We start from the raw sequence: 17,796 nt of genomic DNA, 5'->3' as shown, positions 1-17,796 counted from the left end.
GAAGTTCAGACAGAGAAAGGAAAAGCCACAGCAATCAAGAAACTGAAATGGAACCAAGAATAGAAGGAAGAGAATATAAGATGCCACCATGAGGTGGGCCATGTGACAAAGGAACCAAGGATTACCAGCAGCCAGCCCCAGGATGCCAGTCTTCAAGGAGAAAGAATCACCTTGATGATGCTTTGATTTAGATATTTTCCTGGGTTCACAACAATGAGCCTACAAATTTCCATTGTTTGAGTTAAACCATTTCATGGTATTTGCTTGAGCAGACTAAGAAACAAAAGCAATAAAATTTGAGCTGTGTTGTGGAAGGGAATCATACTATGTAACTAAACTGTGGTAATTGAAATATGTGTGCACTGGAACTGTGCAAAGTGAGGACTGCCTCTGTGCAAGACCGTGTGTGTGTAATGGAGATAAAGCTAACATATACATTGTTATCTCTAAGGGTCTAAGAGTCAGGAGAGGGTGATGGATAAAATAAAAATTCTTTGAACAGTTACATTCAAAGAATTGTTAGTTCTGACTTAGAAACTGTCTCAGGTAGAATTCAAATTGAAAAGTAGAAACATTATAGATAATGGATTTATTATAGGAATTACACCTTGAATAATTTTGGGAGGAAGAAGGGAATAGAGGATATGAATGGCAAGTTATGGAATCAGAGGCAGCAATAACCAGTAAATCTAAGAAACCAAGCCCAATTAGCCAACGAAGTGGGAGTCCTGGAGGGGAAACATAAAAATATTTTATTTGGGTGGGCCACGGAGGCTCAGCAGGCAATAATGCTTACCTGCCATGCCAGAGGACCTGGGTTCAATTCCCGGTGCCTGCACATGTAAAAATATATATATATATATATTTGATGCTGTTATCTCTGTATATCTGCAACCAAGCATCTGGTGATGATCACAGGCTACTGTTGGTCCTCAAATCCATCAACCAGGAAAAAAAGTTGGCTGCAAAGTGGAGTGACAGAGCAAATAAGCTGGAACCAGTTGGCCCTTTTACATCCATATGTCATCTAATCACAATGATTTTCAACGAGTAATGGCTAGTGTGTTCTGCTGCCTCTCCAATCCCTAATTTATTTTTAGATATATTTAGCCCAGAGCCATGCAAGAAAGGGAATCCTGGGACATGTACTTCTCAGCTTAACCATATGGACAATAGAAAGAATGTGACCCTGACATCCACAGGAGACACTCATGCAGCTCCAGTCATCTGAGAGCTCAGCTGGTGCTGGCAACCCCAAAATGGTTTCCACAATGTATGTGATGTTTTAATTTCCTAGGCTGCTGAAAGCTATATGCCATGAAATGGTTGGGCTTGAATGATGTGAATTTGTTTGTTTTTCATTAGGGTCTTGGGAAAATGCCCAAATCAAGGCATCATCAAGGTAATGCTTTCTTCTCAAATATCAGCTTCTGTTGATCACCACATGGCATTGTTTGCTGGTCTCTCCCTTCTCTTCTCTGTTTCCTTGTTTTCAGCTTCCTGCTTCTGTGGTTTCCTTTCTTTTTCTGTATTCATCCTGTTTATCAAGGACTCTTCAGTAAGAGGATTAAGACCCAACCTGGGCCATACCTTAACTGAAGCAACCTCAACAAAGGTCCTACTTATACTGGGTTTGCACTCACAGGAATGGATTACTTGTAAGAACATGGTTTTCTAATGGACACACAGACTCAAACCAGGTTCAGCTGGAGTGACTGCAATGTCTGGGGTCTAGTTGAGTTTCCTCTTTCACCATTGTTTCTCATCATTTAGTAGACTAGCCTGCCCTTCTTTATGGAGGGACTGTTCCTCAGCATGGTGGAATAAAACCTCTTGGCCTATTAAGGGCTCAGTTACAGGATTCACATGACACCACTTTTGCCATATCCTACTGGTCAAATAATTTACCAAGATCCAAAGGTTGAAGAAAAATCCATTCTTGTTTAAAGGGGATACAAAATATTCATATGTGATTTCTATCTATTACAGTCTACTTTCTGGGTACAAGTATTATATTCCTCCAATGTGGAAAATATGCTCATTCAGTTCAAAGAGTTCTAAAGTCTCATCCAATTACATTTGGCTAGAAGTTCATAATCTTTTTATTTTTATTTTTTTCGTATCAACTCAAGATATGTATCAGGGTCATTGGGTTTAGATCATTTTCTGTGTAGATATGTATGAATAAAACTTGTTAAGGCGACTTCCTGGAAGATGGCGGCTTAGTAAGACGTGCGGATCTTAGTTTCTTCTCCAGGACAGCTACTAGGGGAGTAGAAATGATACAGAAAGCGCCCAAAGCCACAACGGAGATAAAGAGGACAGCGTACCCCATCCTGGAACGGCTGGCTGGCTGAGAGAAACAGCTCGGGTGAGATTGCCGAGGCGCGCGGGTGGCGCTCCCTTCCCCCTTCCCGGGCCGGAGTAACTCCCTTCCCCCTTCCCGGGCCGGCTGGGAGAATTGGAGAGGTGGTCCCCTGAAACCAAGGCGTCTGGCGCCCACACCACGCACAGCCCCCCGGACCAACTGAGAGAATTGAATTGGAAACCCCCAGGCCGTGGAGAACAGTGACGGGTGGGGGAGGCCCCTTCCAAACCCGTGACTCCCGGGGAACGTGCACTCTCTTGGGCGGGCCGCTGCCGCTGGCGCCCTCCCGCCATGCTTGTCGTCCAGGGCCGACTAGGAAATTCGGACGGGCTCTTTCCCGGGCTGTGGCGACCAGCAACCCTCCCTGCGTTCGGACCCAGGGCCGGCTCAAGCCGCTTCGGCTAGCGAACCCCCCGGACGGCGAGAGTTTTCCAAAGTTAAAGGTCCCACAGCACCTTTTACTGGTGGGACCCGCAGACAAACGTGTGCCACGAGCGCCACCTACTGGGCAGGATAAGAAAAACAGAACCCAGAGATTTCACAGGAAAATCTTCCAAACTTTTGGATCCAATACCCAGGGAAATCTGTCTAAATGCGCAGACGCCAACAGAAGATAACGGATCACGCTCAAATAATTGAAAATATGGCCCAGTCAAAGGAGCAAACCAATAATTCAAATGAGATACAGGAGCTGAGACAACTAATGCTAAACATACGAACAGAAATGGAAAACCTCTTCAAAAACGAAATCGATAAATTGAGGGAGGACATGAAGAGGACATGGGCTGAACATAAAGAAGAAATAGAAAAACTGAAAAAACAAATCACAGAACTTATGGAAGTGAAGGACAAAGTAGAAAAGATAGAAAAAACAATGGATACCTACAATGATAGATTCAAAGAGACAGAAGATAGAATTAGTGATTTGGAGGATGGAACATCTGAATTCCAAAAACAAACAGAAACTATCGGGAAAAGAATGGAAAAATTTGAACAGGGTATCAGGGAACTCAAGGACAATATGAACCGCACAAATATACGTGTTGTGGGTGTCCCAGAAGGAGAAGAGAAGGGAAAAGGAGGAGAAAAACTAATGGAAGAAATTTTCACTGAAAATTTCCCAACTCTTATGAAAGACCTAAAATTACAGATCCAAGAAGTGCAGCGCACCCCAAAGAGATTAGACCCAAATAGGCGTTCTCCAAGACACTTACTAGTTAGAATGTCAGAGGTCAAAGAGAAAGAGAGGATCTTGAAAGCAGCAAGAGAAAAACAATCCATCACATACAAGGGAAACCCAATAAGACTATGTGTAGATTTCTCAGCAGAAACCATGGAGGCTAGAAGACAGTGGGATGATATATTTAAATTACTAAAAGAGAAAAACTGCCAACCAAGACTCCTATATCCAGCAAAATTGTCCTTCAAAAATGAGGGAGAAATTAAAACATTCTCAGACAAAAAGTCACTGAGAGAATTTGTGACCAAGAGACCAGCTCTGCAAGAAATACTAAAGGGAGCACTAGAGTCAGAACCGAAAAGACAGAAGAGAGAGGTATGGAGAAGAGTGTAGAAAGAAGGAAAGTCAGATATGATATATATAATACAAAAGGCAAAATGGCAGAGGAAAATATTATCCAAACAGTAATAACACTAAATGTTAATGGACTGAATTCCCCAATCAAAAGACATAGATTGGCAGAATGGATTAAAAAACAGGATCCTTCTATATGCTGTCTACAGGAAACACATCTTAGACCCAAAGATAAACATAGGTTGAAAGTGAAAGGTTGGGGAAAGATATTTCATGCAAATAACAACCAGAAAATAGCAGGAGTGACTATACTAATATCCAACAAGTTAGACTTCAAATGTAAAACAGTTAAAAGAGACAAAGAAGGACACTATATACTAATAAAAGGAACAATTAAACAAGAAGAAATAACAATCATAAATATTTATGCACCGAACCAGAATGCCCCAAAATACGTGAGGAATACACTGCAAACACTGAAAAGGGAAATAGACACAAATACCATAATAGTTGGAGACTTCAATTCCCCACTCTCATCAATGGACAGAACATCTAGACAGAGGATCAATAAAGAAATAGAGAATATGAATATTACTATAAAGGAGCTAGACTTAACAGACATTTATAGGACATTACATCCCACAACAGCAGGATACACCTTTTTCTCAAGTGCTCATGGATCATTCTCAAAGATAGACCATATGCTGGGTCACAAAGCAAGTCTTAACAAATTTAAAAAGATTGAAATCATACACAACACTTTCTCGGATCATAAAGGAATGAAGTTGGAAATCAATAATAGGCGGAATGCCAGAAAATTCACAAATACCTGGAGGCTCAACAACACACTCTTAAACAACGAGTGGGTCAAAGAAGAAATTGCAAGAGAAATTAGTAAATACCTCGAGGCAAATGAAAATGAAAACACAACATATCAAAACTTATGGGATGCAGCAAAGGCAGTGCTAAGAGGGAAATTTATTGCCCTAAATGCCTATATCAGAAAAGAAGAAAAGGCAAAAATGCAGGAATTAACTGTTCAATTGGAAGAACTGGAGAAAGAACAGCAAACTAATCCCAAAGCAAGCAAAAGGAAAGAAATAACAAAGATCAGAGCAGAAATAAATGAAATTGAAAATATGAAAACAGTAGAGAAAATCAATAAGACCAGAAGTTGGTTCTATGAGAAAATCAATAAGATTGATGGGCCCCTATCAAGACTGACAAAAAGAAGAAGAGAGAGGATGCAAATAAATAAGATCAGAAATGGAAGAGGAGACATAACTACTGACCTCACAGAAATAAAGGAGGTAATAACAGGATACTATGAACAACTTTACGCTAATAAATACAACAATTTAGATGAAATGGACGGGTTCCTGGAAAGACATGAACAACCAACTTTGACCCAAGAAGACATAGATGACCTCAACAAACCAATCACAAGTAAAGAAATTGAATTAGTCATTCAAAAGCTTCCTAAAAAGAAAAGTCCAGGACCAGATGGCTTCACATGTGAATTCTACCAAACGTTCCAGAAAGAATTAGTACCAATTCTCCTCAAACTCTTCAAAAAAATCGAAGTGGAGGGAAAACTGCCTAATTCATTCTATGAAGCCAACATCACCCTCATACCAAAACCAGGCAAAGATATTACAAAAAAAGAAAACTACAGACCAATCTCTCTAATGAATACAGATGCAAAAATCCTCAATAAAATTCTAGCAAATCGTATCCAACAACACATTAAAAGAATTATACATCATGACCAAGTAGGATTCATCCCAGGTATGCAAGGATGGTTCAACATAAGAAAATCAATTAATGTAATACACCATATCAACAAATCAAAGCAGAAAAATCACATGATCATCTCAATTGATGCAGAGAAGGCATTTGACAAGATTCAACATCCTTTCCTGTTGAAAACACTTCAAAAGATAGGAATACAAGGAAACTTCCTTAAAATGATAGAGGGAATATATGAAAAACCCACAGCTAGTATCATCCTCAATGGGGAAAAATTGAAAACTTTCCCCCTAAGATCAGGAACAAGACAAGGATGTCCACTATCACCACTATTATTCAACATTGTGTTGGAGGTTCTAGCCAGAGCAATTAGACAAGAAAAAGAAATACAAGGCATCAAAATTGGAAAGGAAGAAGTAAAACTATCACTGTTTGCAGACGATATGATACTATACGTCGAAAACCCGGAAAAATCCACAACAAAACTACTAGAGCTAATAAATGAGTACAGCAAAGTAGCAGGTTACAAGATCAACATTCAAAAATCTGTAGCATTTCTATACACTAGTAATGAACAAGCTGAGGGGGAAATCAAGAAACGAATCCCATTTACAATTGCAACTAAAAGAATAAAATACCTAGGAATAAATTTAACTAAAGAGACAAAAAACCTATATAAAGAAAACTACAAAAAACTGCTAAAAGAAATCACAGAAGACCTAAATAGATGGAAGGGCATACCGTGTTCATGGATTGGAAGACTAAATATAGTTAAGATGTCAATCCTACCTAAATTGATTTACAGATTCAATGCAATACCAATCAAAATCCCAACAACTTATTTTTCAGAAATAGAAAAACCAATAAGCAAATTTATCTGGAAGGGCAGGGTGCCCCGAATTGCTAAAAGCATCTTGAGGAAAAAAAACGAAGCTGGAGGTCTCGCGCTGCCTGACTTTAAGGCATATTATGAAGCCACAGTGGTCAAAACAGCATGGTATTGGCATAAAGATAGATATATTGACCAATGGAATCGAATAGAGTGCTCAGATATAGACCCTTTCATCTATGGACATTTGATCTTTGATAAGGCAGTCAAGCCAACTCACCTGGGAAAGAACAGTCTCTTCAATAAATGGTGCCTAGAGAACTGGATATCCATATGCAAAAGAATGAAAGAAGACCCATCTCTCACACCCTATACAAAAGTTAACTCAAAATGGATCAAAGATCTAAACATTAGGTCTAAGACCATAAAACAGTTAGAGGAAAATGTTGGGAGATATCTTATGGATCTTACAACTGGAGGCGGTTTTATGGACCTTAAACCTAAAGCAAGAGCACTGAAGAAGGAAATAAATAAATGGGAACTCCTCAAAATTAAACACTTTTGTGCATCAAAGAACTTCATCAAGAAAGTAGAAAGACAGCCTACACAATGGGAGACAATATTTGGAAATGATATATCAGATAAAGGTCTAGTATCCAGAATTTATAAAGAGATTGTTCATCTCAACAACAAAAAGACAGCCAACCCAATTACAAAATGGGAAAAAGACTTGAACAGACACCTATCAGAAGAGGAAATACAAATGGCCAAAAGGCACATGAAGAGATGCTCAATGTCCCTGGCCATTAGAGAAATGCAAATCAAAACCACAATGAGATATCATCTCACACCCACCAGAATGGCCATTATCAACAAAACAGAAAATGACAAGTGCTGGAGAGGATGCGGAGAAAGAGGCACACTTATCCACTGTTGGTGGGAATGTCAAATGGTGCAACCACTGTGGAAGGCAGTTTGGCGGTTCCTCAAAAAGCTGAATATAGAATTGCCATACGACCCAGCAATACCATTGCTGGGAATATACTCAAAGGACTTAAGGGCAAAGACACAAACGGACATTTGCACACCAATGTTTATAGCAGCGTTATTTACAATTGCAAAGAGATGGAAACAGCCGAAATCTCCATCAACAGAAGAGTGGCTAAACAAACTGTGGTATATACATACGATGGAATACTATGCAGCTTTAAGACAGGATAAACTTATGAAGCATGTAATAACATGGATGGACCTAGAGAACATTATGCTGAGTGAGTCTAGCCAAAAACTAAAGGACAAATACTGTATGGTCCCACTGATGTGAACAGACATTCGAGAATAAATTTGGAATATGTCCTTGATAACAGAGTCCAGCAGGAGGTAGAAACAGGGTAAGATAATGGCCAATTGGAGTTGAAGGGATACAGACGGTGTAACAGGACTAGATACAAAAACTCAAAAATGGACAGCACAATAATACCTAATTGTAAACTAATCATGTTAAAACACTGAATGAAGCTGCATCTGAGCTATAGGTTTTTGTTTTGTTTTGTTCTGTTTTGTTTTGATTTTACTATTATCACTTTTATTTTTTTCTCTATATTAACATTCTATATCTTTTTCGGTTATGTTGCTAGTTCTTCTAAACCAATGCATATGTACTAAGAAATGATGATCATGCATCTATGTGATGATGTTAAGAATTAATGAATGCATATGTAGAATGGTATGATCTTTAAATGTTGGGTTAATTCCTTTTTTTCCGTTAATTAAAAAAAAAAAAAAGAGAAGGGATAATTGGAGCTGAAGGGATACAGACTGTACTACGGGACTTGATATAAAAACTCAGAAATGGACAGCACAATACTACCCAATTGTAATGCAATTATGTTAAAACACTGAATGAAGCTGCATGTGAGTTATAGGTTTTTTTTTTCTTCTCTTTCTATTATTGTTTTAATTCTTATTCTGTTGTCTTTTTATTTCCTTTTCTAAATCGATGCAAATGTACTAAGAAATGATGAATATGCAACTATGTGATGTTATTAAGAATTACTGATTGTACATGTAGATTGGAATGATTTCTAATTGTTTTGTTAATTCTTTTTTTAATTAATAAAAAAAAACTTGTTAAGCTCTCTTCCCCATATACTCAAGATATAATGGTGAGAAAAGGACCAGATAATTGTGATAGACATGCAAATCTAAAAAGAGGGGAAATAAAAGGTACATGCAGCCTCTAGCCCATAGCTATTCTGGATATATTTCTTTAGATTGCCTGAATCCAAGGGCAGAAAATGTTCTCTGAGATTGATTTGGTTCTACCTCCTGAGGTGGTTTCCTAATTCATTGATCTAGGCAGAACTTATATTATCCCTATGAAACATTCTTAAGTTTTCATAATAAATGTCTTATATCTGCTGTTAAGTAGTTCTTTTAATCTACTTCTAGTCTATAAATGTTTGGAGTCCTAAAGGTCTCTTTTAGTCTAAACTGATGCTACACTTTAAAAAGCATAGTGGTGGGGGGAGTGTGTGCAAGGGTAGTTCAACAGTAGAATTCTCACCTGTCATACAGGAGACCTGATTCAATTTCTGGTCCATGCACTTCCCAAAAACAAAGAAACAAAGGATCAAACAAACAAAGTTTCAACAAATAGTGCTGTAATAAAGAGATAGTCACATGGAAAAATAATGAAATGTGACCCCACATAAAAGCATACATAAAAAAAAAGAAATAGTGGATTTTAATTATATCCAAGATTATAGAGAGATGGAAACAATCTATTAGTAATGTGGCTGTGGACAGAAACAGGAACAAGAAGGAGAGGAAAAGGAGTAAAAAAATAGTTCCTAGGTTAAGACCTGTACACAAGTAATGCCATGTTTAAGGGTGTTGGTTATAGTTTTTCAGGTCCTCTTACTGAAAGGGGTAGTGGTGATTCTTGAGGGTCTTGTTACTGTTCCTAGAAAATTTCAGTTACTTGCCCCAGATTCTCTCTCTCTCTCTCTCTCTCTCTCTTTTAGTGTATACAACCAAAAATTTTAATATGCAGTGGAAGAGTAAGAGTACATGCTTGAAGGAGATGAGTGCAGAAATTCTTCAAAGAAAGAGAAACCCTTTGAGGTTGGGATCCTTGCATTATAACGACTTGGATGGACCGTTCCTCTTTTGGTTTTGCTAATAAAGAATTGATTAGCTGCACTTTTCATTGGTTCTTTTTGGGTGCTGACCTGAATGAGGTCTAGGTGTGTAAGGGCTGGGTGTGCACGCACCAAAAAGAACTCTTGTATGGGTCTTAGGGTCACTTTGTTCTCCCTCCTTCCCTATCTAACTGCCTTATTCTCCTCTCAGAGAATTCCATCCTTTAATCTTAAAGTGTGTGAAAGTGGGGCAGTCAGTCTTCTGTAACTGCTTCCTGATGACAGAGAGGTTATTGTCCTTGTTTATAATGGGAGTGGAACTCTTTGGCTATCATATCTAAGGATTCTTCTGGGAGGGCAAGCTGTTTTTTGCGTGTTTATTGTTCTCATGTGATCCCTGGTCATCTAATGATGTCTTATAAGGGAATCCAATCTGTACTATGACTCGAGATGTTGCCCTTGAGGCATAGATTTCTAAGACAGAGAGAGAAAGAGAAGGAGAGAGAGAGAGGGGTGAGAACCCAAAAGAAGAGAACTAGGGTGGCTAGCCACATAAAACAGAAAAGGATGGAGTGAAGGATGGCACCTATCCCAGGTGATAGAAACTTAAATAAATTAAATTGGAGATCTTGGGACTGGGTGAACAATCAAATAATCTCGTGTCTAAAGGAGTCAATATCCTATGTTATCTTTGAGCTCTAATTAAAATTAAAATAAAAACCCTCTCCCAGGAATGCATATGTCCCTCCATGGGCTACTGTAAGGGCATCTAGGGCATCTAGGTCTTATCAGTTTGGGACAGTGCCAGCTAATGAATTTACCTGGGATTGGAGAAGTGCTAAGGTGGAGGCCATTCATTCAATGCTGGTGAATATTTTGGAGAGATTCTGGTGTACCCACTCTGCATGGGCTATTTCTGCATTTCCTGTAGCTGCAGCTTCCCCAATCTAGTGGTAGGTAGGAGTGGGATTAGGAATAGGACTGCACTTCAAATGCAGTTAGGGATGACAGGTTGGAAAGCTGCTAATGGAAAAAGGTCATTTCCACTCTTAAACTTGTGTAGAGTCACATAAACTAAAGTGGATGTCCCTGACCACTATGGGGGTTGGCTAAGAGAGGTTCTATACCCACAAGGGAAGTATACTCACTGATGGGGGCATAGAGACAGCAAATTTAGGCCATTTACTGGTCTGGACAAGGCACCACTGGTTGCTGATGTGGTCAGCTGGAGTTTGATTTGCTCATAAGTGATCTGTGCTCCACTGCATGCTGAAAGACAGGACACTACAGAGTGTCATTAGAATCAAACATGATGCCTCAATTTTTTTTCTATGCTGTATGATGGTGTCACATTTCATTCTTTTTCCATGTGAATATCCCCTTATTGCAGCACCATTTGTTGAATTTTGTTTATTTTTGTTAGGTCTCTGTTTTGCTTGTTTGGGATATGCATCAGCCAGGAATCAAACCCTGGTCTCCTGCATGTCAGGCAAGAATTCTGCCACTGAACTACCCTTGCTTTCCTGAAGCCTTGATTTTTATCCCAGACTATTCCTGGTGTTCCTGGCAGGTGACCATAGAGTTTGACACAAGCATTTACAGAAAGTCTGAAGATAACACTGGAGATTTGCAACTGTCCCCTGGCTTACCCTGGCAGAATTGGGTAACTCCCCCTTGGGGTGAGTTACATTAGTCCCAAGAATAGTGATTTTTCCAGGAAATCTGTGTGCTCTTTATCATATCTGTTATTCCTGCCTTCTTGTCTGATTACATTAAGGGCAGAGCTAGTGGTAGTGGGGTATGGGTTTCTGTGACCCAAAATGTATGGTCAAAAAGGTTTGAGTCAAGGGTTCTTAGATTGATTTGGTCAGGAAAAAATGGAGTTGGAATATAAGCAAAAAAGTATAGTTCTTATTAGAAGCGAAAAGTATGTATTTGTGGTTAAAGCCTTTTGTCTGGGTGCCTGGTGATTCTAGGGAAATTTTGGAAGTTTGGAAGAACTTGTTGAGAAGGTGGTCAAGGATGTGTGGAAATTTTGAAAGGGGATCTGTTAATTCATGCTGTTCCATCTCACATGGGCTCTGGTGTTCCAAAGAAGTGGGTGGAAGCCCAAAGTCCTGTATCAATAGGCCACACTTCATACTTCCTAGAATGGGGGGTGCATACCCAGCAGGAGGAGAAATTGAAGAGGTTGGCTGCACACTGGACCACATTAAAGTAAGAATGGATGTGTGTGCAGGACAAATGGGAAAAGAGAATGCACACACAGAGAAACAGGAGTAAATTCATCATTCTCTATTAGTAAGGTGATTTATCCAGTTTTCCTGAAAAGGCACTTCAGGCCCTCAGTTGGTTCACAAGAATAGGATGCCTGCATTTCTACTCCAATTTCCAGTCTTTCTTTTTCTTCCCACTGTGAGAATTTAAGATAGACAAGTTTAATCCCGGAAATATGTGCCCAGATAGTTAGTAGTTTGAAGTGGTTAAGAGTACTGTATAAGGGCCTTTCATTTGAGCTGTAGCTGCTTTGCCAGGGATTTTTATTTCTGAGATTTAACAAAACTTGATCTCTTGGATGTACTCAGAGAAGTGAATTGATGTGATGGGATACACAGAGGACCTGATTCCCATATTCTTTAAGAGCTTGCTGGACTTATTCTAGATTTATGAGATATTTTATAGTTTCATGTGTCTCAGTGTCAGAAGTTCTGAGGAAAGGAAGGGTCTCACATAAATTGTAATGGCTTAGCTTCAAGGTGATTTTCAGGGCAGCCCTTCCCTGAGAAAAGTGATAGGTAGGATTTTTATCCACATCTCAGCAGTTTCTTTGCATAGCTTAGCTATGGTTTCTTAAGATAGTCGTTTGCCTTTTCTACTTTACCAGAGTATTGGGGCCTCCAGGACGTATGCAAGGGAAAAGAAATTCCAAGGGTTGCAGAGATTTCCTCAACTACTTGAGTAAAATGAGGAGCCACTGTCACTTTGAATTGATGTAGAGAGTCCAAAATAAGGTATGATTTCCTTTAGCAAGGCCTTTGAGACTTCTTGGGCCTTTTCTGTCCTAGTCAGTAAAGGCTTGATCCACCCTGTGGAGAGATCAGTGAACATGAAAAGGTATTTAAATCCCTGGGTCAGGGACATCTGGGGAAAGTCTAACTGCCAGTCTTCTCTATGATACATGCCTCGATGTTTGACTGGCTGTTCTATTGAGGGAGGTCTTAGTTTCCTCCAGTTTTGTTTAAGACACAGATGGGGCATAAATGAGTGACTTCCTTTATAGTTATGGTGAGGTGTAGAACCACCAAGAGATTACTAACAAAGGTCAACGTGGCCTCTCTTCCCAGGTGGAAAGGGTCATGGAGAACCTTGATTACTTTCCATGTTGTGTCCCCAGGTAGAAGTATATTTGGTCCTCACTTGTAGCAACTCCCATGGTCACATTATATCTACTCTGTTGTACTTGTTAGATCTCATCCCCCAGGTACTCTGGCTTTAAGGCTATCTCCTGAGGGTATGGGATTAGACTCATTTCAGATGCTGGGAAAGTGTTGCCTGTTGGACTGCTCAGTTAGCAAACTGGTATCCAACTAAAAATTCAGTCTCTCCTTTGGTACCCCTTACAGTGGATTACAGCAACTTCCTTGGGTCTCTGGATGGCCTCTAGGAGGTGTTTTATGGGGAACCACTTGGCTGTTAGTAACCCCTTTCTTTCCATATAGCAGCATGGGAATGGAGAAAAAGAAAGGCACATTTGGAGTCAGTGTAGATGTTGATTTTTAGTCTCTGGCCTAATGTTAGAGCTCTGGTCAGTGCAAGGAATTCAGCCTTCTTAGGGGACATGCCTGCTGGTAGGGGTTTTGCCTCTATATGTAGTTGAAGGTCTACAACTGCATATCCTTATCTTTAATTCCTTCAAGGATAAAACTACTCTAATTTATGAACCAAATCTCATTGGGGTTCTTTAGAAATTCAGCCTTCAGGTCACAGCAACTAGATCTCACCTGACTAATTATGTGTACACATAAGTGAATTGAAGGCCCTGATTTTTCTGTAGACATGGGATTGACTGGGTTTAAAATACAATATGTTTTTAGTGTGAATTCTGGTGTGTCAAGGAAGAGGACTTGACATTTTAGTTAAGCATCCTCCTGTCAATCACTGATGGCCTTTGGTCTCTACAACTCATTGAACCTGATGGGGAGGTGTCTGAATTTTGAGTAGCTTGGCTCATCTTCAGATTGGAGACTTCCTCAATAAGGAGTGTCAGTTACAGCCATAACCCTCAGGCATCCTGGCTTTCTCAGGCTTCTGAATATAGTTGTTTGGAAATATAGGCTACTGGGCAGGATCCTTTCCCAGTTTCTGAGTAAACACACTGAAGGCCACTACTTGCTTTTCTGCCACATGCAGAGTCAATGGTTTCTTCAAATTTGGCAGTGCCACAAGTTAGTAGCGCTTTTAGAGTTCTGTAGGCTTTTTGTTGTTTCCTTTCCCATTCAAGTGCTTCAGTGTAATTACCCCTCAAACCCAGGTATTCAAATCCTGCAAAAAAAAACAAAAAAACAAAAAAACCAGCCATACCTAAGAAAAACCTGAGTTGCTTCTCTGTCCTTGATGAGGCCAGGCTAGTTACTGTATCTATGTGGCTTGTACTGAGCACATAAGCCCCCAGAGAGAGAATGAATCCCAGATATGTCATTGTCTGCTTGGAGATCTGAGCTCTGGAAGGCAATACTCAACACCCTCATGTTTCAGTCTGCCAAAGCTGCCAGAATGTAACATATCAGAGATGGCTCAGGTTTTAATAAAAAGGTATTTAGTTAGTTAAAAATGTATAGCTCTTCAGAGGAAATGCAGCTAATTTTCATCTGAGGTTCCTAGTTACAAGAGAAGGTGCACAGTGACATCTGTTGACCTTTTCTCCTGACTTTGGGTCCCAGTGGCCTTACTTGGGACAATTCCCCTCTGCATCTCCAAATGTCTGGGGCTGAGCTATGGGTGCTGAGATGAGCTATTCTGAGCTGCTTGGGCTGTGCTGAATTGAGCTCTCTTTCTGACCTTTCTCTTTTCAGCTTCCAGATAATTAAATTAAACATCACTCACTGTGGACACCCCTTAGCCCACTACAGATGTAATCAGCCAAAGATGAATTTCACATACTAATGATTCAAGTCCACAGCAACAGGATGAGGCACCATCACCTGGTCAAGTTGTCACTGAACCTAACTACCACACCTTGTTTCCTAGAAAATTTAAAACTTCAATAGTATTTCTTTTGGAAGCTTCAATTGGGGGACTACAAATTAGTATGTCATCTACATACCGTAATAGGGCTCTGGTTTCAAGGCTTACTTCCCTTAACATTTTTCCAAAGACATTCCCATTCAGAATTTAGATGGGGACTTTCTCAAAATAGCTGTGGGAGCACAGTCTGGATGTACTGTCAAGTGTCTGTGGATCCAGGAGGAGTCCTCTTGAAGGCAAATTGTTACTGGGAATTGGAGTGAAGTAGATTGCAAAAGAAAGTAGCTTTGAGGTCTAAGACAGTGAACCACTTCAAATCTCCTGGTATTTGAGTGAGGATTCAATAGAGATGGGGTACTATTGATGGCTCTAAGGCCCTGTATCATTCAGTAGTCTCCATTTCATTTCAACACTGGAAGGATAAGAGTGTTACAAGCAGACTGGCAGGGTATTTAGAACCCGTGTTGTAGGAACATATCTATAAGAGGTTACAGCCCTTTCTTTGCCTCCAGCTTAAGGGGAAGGTCTTTTGATCTTTGAGAGAGATTTTCATTGATAGCCCTCCCAGGTATTTCTTCATCCAAAACTTAGATATATCTGGGACTGAATATCTGGGGGCATTTGATCTCAGTTTTTGCCAGGGTTTTCATTCTGCTATAAGACTAGGACTGGATGTCTGGCAGTGCCACATGTTGGCGGTTGTTTCTAGGGTTTGTCAGCAGTCTCTTCCCAAAAGGTGGGTAGGACACCAAGGGACTACTGAAAATGCATGGCTTATAAAAACATTCCTTAATCTGCAACTTAAGGGTGGTGAACCAGTGGGGTTTTGGGTTACTGTCAATTCCCACCATGGTGGAAGCTTTTGAGTTCAAGGTTCCAGGGTGATGGCTAAGGACAGAGCAACTGTGCCCTATATCAATAAACAAGTCAGCAGTCCTACCTGCTGTCAAGCATTACCCAAGACTCCCCATGGTTATGGGTAACTGTGAAGTGGGAGCCAGATGGGACCTCAAATCCTCACCCATAGCCATCACTAGTGGGGGTTCTCCCCCTTTTTCCTTTGGAGCTGGGAACAGTCCCTTTTCCAGTGGCCTTCCTTCTAGCATTGAGGGCAAGGTCCAAGTGGCCAGTCCAGGCCAGGGCACTCTTTGTTCCAATGTCCCAAGTACCCAAATTTGACACATCTGCTTTTCTATCCCATTTGGCCTTTGGGGTTACCCTGCAGGTGCAGGGTGCTACTCATAACTGCTATTATATGAGCCTGTCTATTGTCCTGTTGCTTACTCTGCTGGAACTTTTCCAGTTCTTGAGCTCTGTTTCTATTATTAAATGCACTAAAGACAGTGTCAAGCATTTGATTAAAGGAGGTCTTTGTTCCTATAACTATTTTGTGTAGTTTCCTCAGAATATCTGGGTACTATTAGCTAATAAAGTGCATCCCTAATAAAATCTGCCCTTCCTATGAGTTGGGGTCTAGGTTGATATATTTCTTCAAAGTGTCTACTAAGTAATCCTGGAACAGAGCAGGGTTCTTATCTTTCTTTTGGGTCACCCCTCTAATTTTTATCATAATTTACTAGTTTAGTGGCACATTTTTTATTCCTGCCAGAAGTCAAATGATCATATGGCCTCAGTGTCTTAAATCTGCCTGCCCTTGTGGGTAGTTCTAGTTGGGGTTGTTATTAGTGATTTTAATATCTTCTACTGGGACTGGTTTGGCTGGGCTGCTGCTAGGTTATTTGATGGGGTTGGGCTTCTGCCTATATTTGAAGTTTTTCCTCCAGGGTGTAGTAGGTGGATATAATGATATAGATGTCTCCCCAGGCTAGGATAAAAGAGGGTGAAGGGGTCTGAAATTCTCTGGCAAACTTGCCTAGGTCTTCTGAAAAATGCCCTAGCTTCTGTTTACATTGGGCTAAGTTGGTCATAGAGACTAGTCAAATTGGGGACAGGCTGTGTTGAAGAAGAAGACTTATTTTTTCTCTTTAGGCCATTGTCAGGTTTCAGAAAAATAACTTTATAGGCAAAAGAGACTTTTAACCCAGGGGCCCTTCAGCTTCTTTTTCAGAACCAAATGTGGCAGCAACATAGATGATCATAATGTTTGTGGTTGAAAAATGTTTGGAAACACCAGACATGCTGGCATCGCACCCACCAGAAGGCAACCTGCTTGATAGCCCTTGATGGTATGTGCAGCTGCACATCACAGGAGGGCAGTAAGTCAGAACCCCAGCAACCAATCATATCATAAGTCAACAAACCCCCATCCAATCAAAGGACACCACCTAACAGGCACTCTCTCTTCCTGGTGCAGTTTTCCTTTGAAAAATACAGCTCTCAGAAAGAGAGCAAGAGCCATTTTATTTTCTGTTGCTGGCTCCCACCTGCTTTCTCCCTTCAATAAATCTATTAAGGTTTGACTCATTGTCTTGCATGGATTTCTTAGCAACTCAGGCCTAACATCTGGTGGTGAAACCTGGAATGGAGTTTTGACTGAGGCTTGGATCTTCTGGCCCCATCGAGTGATGGGTCAGCCTTCCAGTTAACTCTGTTCAGAGATCTGACTGAGACTTGAGTTTCCTGGCCCCTCAGGGTGACAGGACCACCTGCCAGTTGACACTGTTCCCTGAATCGCACAGTCATTCAGATTTCCAAGTGTTTGACAGCTTGAGTTCATTGGCTCAGACCATCTTAATGCAGGCTAGCTCACACACACATCATTTAAACATCTACAACTAATTCAGCCCTAGGTATGTGATGCCTCTCTGCAAATTTCCTACCCTCAAGAGTTTTGCTCAGTGACCCAGGGACACCCCAGCCAACCCCAGCATGGTGCTAGGCCCACTTTAATGCAGTGCTCTGGCCTCTTTGCCTAACCAAACTTAGTACTCAGTCAACTCTTTAATGCTGCGGGAGCATTTTTCCCCAC

Source organism: Tamandua tetradactyla, chromosome 14, assembly GCF_023851605.1.
Source record: "Tamandua tetradactyla isolate mTamTet1 chromosome 14, mTamTet1.pri, whole genome shotgun sequence".
Lineage (NCBI taxonomy): Eukaryota > Metazoa > Chordata > Mammalia > Pilosa > Myrmecophagidae > Tamandua > Tamandua tetradactyla.
This window is presented reverse-complemented; position numbering follows the sequence as displayed.